Source organism: Triticum dicoccoides, chromosome 5B, assembly GCF_002162155.2.
Source record: "Triticum dicoccoides isolate Atlit2015 ecotype Zavitan chromosome 5B, WEW_v2.0, whole genome shotgun sequence".
In the NCBI taxonomy this organism is placed as follows: domain Eukaryota; kingdom Viridiplantae; phylum Streptophyta; class Magnoliopsida; order Poales; family Poaceae; genus Triticum; species Triticum dicoccoides.
Genome location: NC_041389.1, coordinates 394,560,769 through 394,568,372, shown reverse-complemented (window position 1 = coordinate 394,568,372; position 7,604 = coordinate 394,560,769).

The window sequence follows — 7,604 nt, the reverse complement described above, 5'->3', positions numbered from 1 at the left end:
AGCCACCACCTTTGTTGTAGGTGACCTGTCTGCCTTTTTGTTGTCTCAATGCCAAAGAGGGAGAGAGTGTAGGATTTGCGTGCGTGTCGTGTGTTTCGTCGTTTGCTTTGCTTTCCGTCGTTGAACTTGCTTGCTTTGATTTGGTTGTGCTTGTGAGACTATGTTTATCATATGGTGTAAGACATATGCACTCTATCGTACCTTCTCATCTTATTGAGCTTGTGATTTATCATGCTATTCATGTTATGCTCATATCTACTATCTTGCTTAGTGTCAGCCTTTCCATTGCAAGATATGCCTTGTTTCTAAAATATAGGGGGAGTGGTGATCCTAGTATTCGTGCCGTGCAGTCCAAAGCACCTTACTCTCTATCACGAATCTAGGGAGAGCTCATCTATATTTTAGAGATGTGGGGTTTGCTTGTGCTATATTCATCTCCTCTGTGCAAATCCCATATTGTCATTAATCCACCAAAAAGGGGGAGATTGTAAGGGCACTTTTGTCCCTAAGTAGTTTTGGTGATTGATGACAATGCCTTTGCGGACTAATCGTGTGTATTAAGCTTTTCAGATTCATCACGACTAAACACAAGACGATTTGATGCCCCTCGAAGATTATTGAAGACGGCATTTGTCTATGGTTCGGTTCGGTGGAGTTGAGTCGTAGGAGAGCCGTACTATTAAGAGGGGGTCCGCTTAGGAAAGGTTTGGGGTGGAATCTCACGTACACATTCACTTTTGCACCGCCTTTCCTTGAGCTCCTTGGAGTGTTCCTCTGTCTCACCGTATCTCTGTGAAATGAAGGCCTCGGTCTTGCTCTTCTCAGGCTAGCGGTAGTACTGCTCTTTTGAGCGATACTACCGCAGGAGCCAGCGGTAGTACCGAGCTCCGGCATGGTAGTACCGTAGGCTCCCACGGTAGTACCGCTCTTCCGAGCGGTAGTACCGCGAGCTATGGTCTGGCACCGCTCTCTAGCGATGGTAGGCGCGGATGTAATTGTTTACATCCGTGCTCCCCGCGGTAGTACCGTGCTATGGCGCGGTAGTACCGTGGCACCAGGCCAGGTTCCGGAGCAGGAGCGGAGGTAGGGGCAAATGTAATTTTTTACATCCGCACCCTCCACGGTAGTACCGCAACCTCGGTCGCGGTAGTTCCGTGTCGGATTTGTGCACGACATTTTCTCATCGGAGGTAGTCACGGATGTAATTTTTTACATCTGTGCCTATCAGGCCTGGCCCGTGTCTGCCTTGCGGAAGTACCGCATGGGGCCGCGGTAGTACCGCTCCTGCTGATCTACCGCGCCCTATCGGTGCTCCTTTTTGCCTGGTCAGGTCTCTGCCGTGCTCGCGGTAGTACCGCGGTCCACCACGGTAGTACCGCACGCCAGTGCGGTAGTACCGCGCTTGTGGTGCGGTAGTTCCATGGGCCGCGGGCTGAGTGGTGGGCAATGGTTGGAATTGTCCCCCACTATAAAAGGGGGGGACTTCTTCTCCAAGAAGACTCACCTCTTCTAACCCTAAACTCCATTGTTGCTCCAAGCTCCATTTTCGCCCGATCTCTCTCCCTAGCCAATCAAACTTGTTGATTTGCTCGGGATTGGGTGACAAGGGCCCGATCTACACTTCCACCAAGAGATATTCGATTCCCCCCACTTATCCCTAGCGGATCTTGTTACTCTTGGGTGTTTGAGCACCCTAGACGGTTGAGGTCACCTCGAATCCATACTCCATTGTGGTGAAGCCTCGTGGTGTTGTTGGGAGCCTCCAAGTGTTGTGGAGATTGCCCCAACCTTGTTTGTAAAGGTTCGGTCGCCGCCTTCAAGGGCACCAATAGTGGAATCATGGCATCTCACATTGTGTGAGGGCGTGAGGAGATTACGGTGGCCCTAGTGGCTTCTTGGGGAGCATTGTGCCTCCACACCGCTCTAACGGAGACATACTTCCCCTTAAAAGGAAGGAACTTCGGTAACACATCCTCGTCTCCACTGGCTCCACTCTTGGTTATTTTGTGCCTTTACTTTTGCAAGCTTACTTGTGTTGCATCTATTGCTTGCTTGTGTGCTAGTTGTCATTGCATCATATAGGTTGTCCATATAGTTGCATATCTAGACAACCTATTTTATTGCAAGGTTTAAATTGTTAAAGAAAAGCTTAAAAATTGTTAGTTGCCTATTCACCCCCCCCCCCTCTAGTCAACCATATCGATCCTTTCACTTTTATTTACTTACAACTCAAGATTACAACTCGATACTTAGAACAAAATATGACTCTATATGAATGTCTCCAGCGGTGTACCGGGATATGCAATGAATCAAGAGTGACATTATGGAATTATGAAGGTGGCTTTGCCGCAAATATGATGTCAACTACATGATCATGCAAGAGCAATATGACAATGATGATGCGTGCCATAATAAACGGAACGGTGGAAATTTGCATGGCAATATATCTCGGAATGGCTATGGAAATGCCATAATAGGTAGGTATGGTGGCTGTTTTGAGGAAGGTATATGGTGGGTGTATGGTACCGGCGAAAGTTACACGGCACAAGAGAGGCTAGCAATGGTGGAAGGGTGAGAGTGTGTATAATCCATGGACTCAACATTAGTTATAAAGAACTGATATAATTATTGTAAAAATCAACAAGTCATTGAAAACAAAGTACTACGCGCATGCTCCTAGGGGGATAGATTGGTAGTAAAAGACCATCGCTCGTCCCCGACCGCCACTCATAAGGAAGACAATCAATAAATGAATTAAACTCCAACTTCATCACAAAGCGGTTCACCATACGTGCATGCTACGGGAATCACAAACTTCAACACAAGTATTCTTTAAATTCATAATCACCCCACTAGCATGACTCTAATATCACCATCCTCATATCTCAATACAATTATCAAGCATCAAATTGATCATAGCATCCAATTCACTTTCTATGATAGTTTTTATTATACCCAACTTGGATGCCCATCATCTTAGGACCAATTTTATCACCATAGAAAATACCATGTTATTCTAAAAGACTCTCAAAATAATATAAGTGAAGCATGAGAGATCAACAATTTCTACAAAATAAAAGCCACCGCCATGCTCTAAAAGATATAAGTGAAGTACTAGAGCAAAACTATCTAGCTCAAAAGATATAAGTGAAGCACATAGAGTATTCTAATAAATTCCAAATCAAGTGGGTCTCTCCCAAAAGGTGTATACAGCAAGGATGATTGTGTTAATCTAAAAATCAAATACTAATATCATACAAGACGCTCCAAGCAAAACACATATCATGTGGCGAATAAAAATATAGCTCCAAGTAAAGTTACTGATAGACGAAGACGAAAGAGGGGATGCCTTCCGGGGCATCCCCAAGCTTAGGGTTTTGGTTATACTTGAATATCTTGGTGTGGCATGGGCATCCCCAAGCTTAGGCTCTTGCCACCCCTTATTCCATAGTCCATCAAATCTTTACCCAAAACATGAAAACTTCACAACACAAAACTCAACAGGAAATCTCATAAGCTCCGTTAGTGCAAGAAAGAAAAACCACCACATAAGGTACTGTAATGAACTCATTATTTATTTATATTGGTGTTAAAGCTAATGTATTCCAACTTCTCTATGGTTCATACCCCCCGATACTAGCCATACATGCATAAAAATAAGCAAACAACACACGAAAAACAGAATCTGTCAAAAACAAAACAATCTGTAGCAATCTGTAACTTTCGAATACTTATGGGACTCTAAACATCCTACCAAAATAGGAAGTCCTGGGAAATTTGTCTATTGATCTAAAGCAAAAAGAATCAACGCAAAATCACGTTTCTGTGAATTACTAAAATTATTTTCGTGCGTGCAAAGTTTCTGTTTTTCAGCAGAATCAAATTAACTATCACCATAAGTTATCCTATAGGTTCTACTTGGCACAAACACTAATTAAAACATGAAAACACATGTAAACAGAAGCTAGATGAAATATTTATTACTAAACAAAAGCAAAAAGTAAAGAACAAAAATAAAATTGGGTTGCCTCCCAACAAGCGCTATCGTTTAACGCCCCTAGCCAAGCATTGATAATTTTAATGATGCTCACATGAAAGACAAGATTGAAGCACAAAGAGAGCATTAAGAAACACATGAAAAACACATCTAAGTCTAACATACTTCCTATGCATAGGTATATTATAGGCAAACAAATTATCATAGCAAGCAAAAACTAGTATATGCAAGGAAGAAGAAATAGACGATAGTAATCTCAACATGAAGAGAGGCAATTTAATAACATGAAAATTTCTACAACCATATTTTCCTCTCTCATAATAATTACATGTGGTATCATAAGCAAATTCAACAAAATATCTATCACATAAAATATTTTCAACACGATCCACATGCATACAAAGTTGACACTCTTCCAAAATAGTGGGATTAACATTAACTAAAGTCATAACCTCTCCAAACCCACTTTTATCAAAAATTTCATAAGATTGAAAATTCTCCAAATATGTGGGATCTAAAGTTGACACTCTTCCAAACCTACTTTCAATATTATTGCAAAAATTATTATCAATTTCATATTCATCATGGGGCTTAAATAAAATTTCAAGATTATAAGAAGAATCACCCCAATCATGATCATTGCAACAAGTAGTGGACATAGCAAAACTTGCATCACCAAGCTTAGGGTTTTTAATATCATTAACACAATTGACATTAATAAAATTTATAATAAAATCATTGCAATCATGATTTTTATTCAAAGATCTATCGTGAATCACTTCATAAAGTACTTCATCACAATTTTCAGATTCACGAATTTCAAGCAAAACCTCATAAAGATAATCTAGTGCACTCAATTCACTAGCAATAGGTTCGTCATCATTGGATCTCTTAAAGAGATTAGCAAGTGGATGAGGATCCATAATCTTTTAGCAAGCAAAGATGCAAGCAAAAAGAAGGCACATGGTAACACAAGATCGAATGAAGGAGAGCGAATAAAACGTCAAGGGTGAAGTGGGGGAGAGGAAAACGAGAGGCAAATGGCAAATAATGTAATGCGAGGGAGATGAGTTTGTGATGGGTACTTGGTATGTCTTGACTTGAGCGAAGACCTCCCTGGCAACGGTGCCAGAAATCCTTCTTGCTACCCCTTGAGCACTGCGTTGGTTTTCCTTGAAGAGGAATGGGTGATGCAGTAAAGTAGCGTAAGTATTTCCCTCAGTTTTTGAGAACCAAGGTATCAATCCAGTAGGAGGCTCCTCAAAAGTCCCACATACCTACACAAACAAACAAGAACCTCGCAACCAGCGCAATAAAGGGGTTGTCAATCCCTTCACGGCCACTTGCGAAAGTGAGATCTTATAGAGATAATATGATAAGGTAAATATTTTTGGTATTTTTATGATATAGATTGGAAAGTAAAAGATGCAAATAAAAGTAGATGGAAAACTTATATGATAAAAGATAGACCCAGGGGCCATAGATTTCACCAGTGGATTCTCTCAAGATAGCATAAGTATAACGGTGGGTGAACAAATTACTGTCGAGCAATTGATAGAAAAGCGCATAGTTATGAGATTATCTAGGCATGATCATGTATATAGGCGTCATGTCCGTGACAAATAGACCAAAACGATTCTGCATCTACTACTATTACTCCACACATCGACTGACTCCTGCCTGCATCTAGTGTATTAAGTTCATGAAGAACAGAGTAACGCATTAAGAAAGATGACATGATGTAGAGGGATAAACTCGTGCAATATATATAAACCCCATCTTTTTATCCTCGATGGCAACAATACAATACGTGCCTTGCTGCCCCTGCTGTCACTGGGAAAGGACACCGCAAGATTGAACCCAAAGCTAAGCACTTCTCCCATTGCAAGAAAGATCAATCTAGCAGGCCAAACCAAACTGATAATTCGAAGAGACTTGCAAAGATAACTTAATCACACATAAAAGAATTCAGAGGAGATTCAAATATTTCTCATAGATAAACTTGATCATAAACCCACAATTCATCGGATCTCGACAAACACACCGCAAAAAGAGTTACATCAAATAGATCTCCAAGAAGACCAAGGAGAACTTTGTATTAAGATTCAAAGAGAGAGAAGAAGCCATCTAGCTAATAACTATGGACCTGAAGGTCTGCGGTAAACTACTCACAACTCATCGGAAAGGCCTTGGAGATGATGTAGAGTCCCTCCGTGGTCGATTCCCCCTCCCGCGGAGCGCCGACGAAGGCTCCAAGATGGGATCTCACGGAACAGAAGGTTGCGGCGGTGGAAATAGTTTTTCGTGTTGCTCTCTGATGGTTTCAGGGTATGGGAGTATATATAGACGAAGGAGGTAGGTCGGTTGACGCTCGAGGGGACCACGAGGGTGGGGGCGCGCTGGGCACCCTCGTGGCCGCCTTGTTTGTTGCTTGACGTCCACTCCAAGTCTCCTAGATTGTTTTTGTTCCAAAAAGATCGCTCCCGAAGGTTTCATTCCGTTTGGACTCCGTTTGATATTCCTTTCCTTTGAAACACTAAATTGGCAAAAAACAGCAATTCGGGCTGGGCCTCCGGTTAGTAGGTTAGTACCAAAAATGATATTAAAGTGTAAAGTAAAGCCCATAAATATCCAAAATGGGTAATATAATAGCATGGAACAATAAAAAATTATAGATACGTTGGAGACGTATCAGGGCAGCACTCGAAGACAGAAGATCTCGCTCCTGCTCCTCAGCCGCCTCATGACGGCGGTTGGCTGCCTCGACCTCTTCCATGGCGCGAGCACAAGCTTCTCGAGAAGCCGCAAGCGAGGCCTCCACGCGCGCTTTGGCTTCGTCTCGCTGAAGCTTCTCAAGGTTGATGGCCACCTTCAGCCGCTGCCATTCACCCTCCAAGCAGCGGTTCTCCGCTTCAAGCCTGGTGTCGACGTTGGCGAGCTCCCCGCCAAGATGGACCATCGCGCGCATTGCTTCACCAAAGAACCCGAAGCGCACCGCGCTGCGCCCGCGAGCAAGCGCTAGATCATCGCCAAGATCTTCACCGGCTCCGGAGGTCGCTCGGGAGGCGCTGGGGGTTCCGCCAGTCGTCGGCTGGGGGCTTGCTGGTGGGGCCCCGCAGCTTGAAGACGAAGGCTGCCCGGAGGGCACCCCCTGCCGGCAAGGACAAGAGGAAGGATGACCAGCGCACCCTTCCCCTCACAGACATAGTCGTGGGGGGAGAGAACATGGGGCTTGGTCCCAGTGCACCCTCGCGGCATCGAGCTGGGGAAGGCCGGACTCACACCCTGCGCAGGCTCAGGGCACTGGGGTTGCACACATGCGCTGTGCCGGAGCTCTTGGTGGTGTCCGCCTCCTGAGGGTTTTTCTTCATGAAGATCCTGCAAAACCCCAACCATGAGAAAACGCAGTGCGCTTGGAGATAAGGAGCGAAGATACTTACTCGGCGGCGGCCACATATCTCCTTGGCTTCAGCGGCCGGCGGGTGTCGTCGTCGCGGCATGGGGACCTCTTCCTCTTCAGGAGCGACTAAAGGCACAGGCGGCGCCGACCTGGCCCCACCGGGTGATCCTCAGGAGGGGGAGCGTCCGGCATGATATGTGGAGCAGA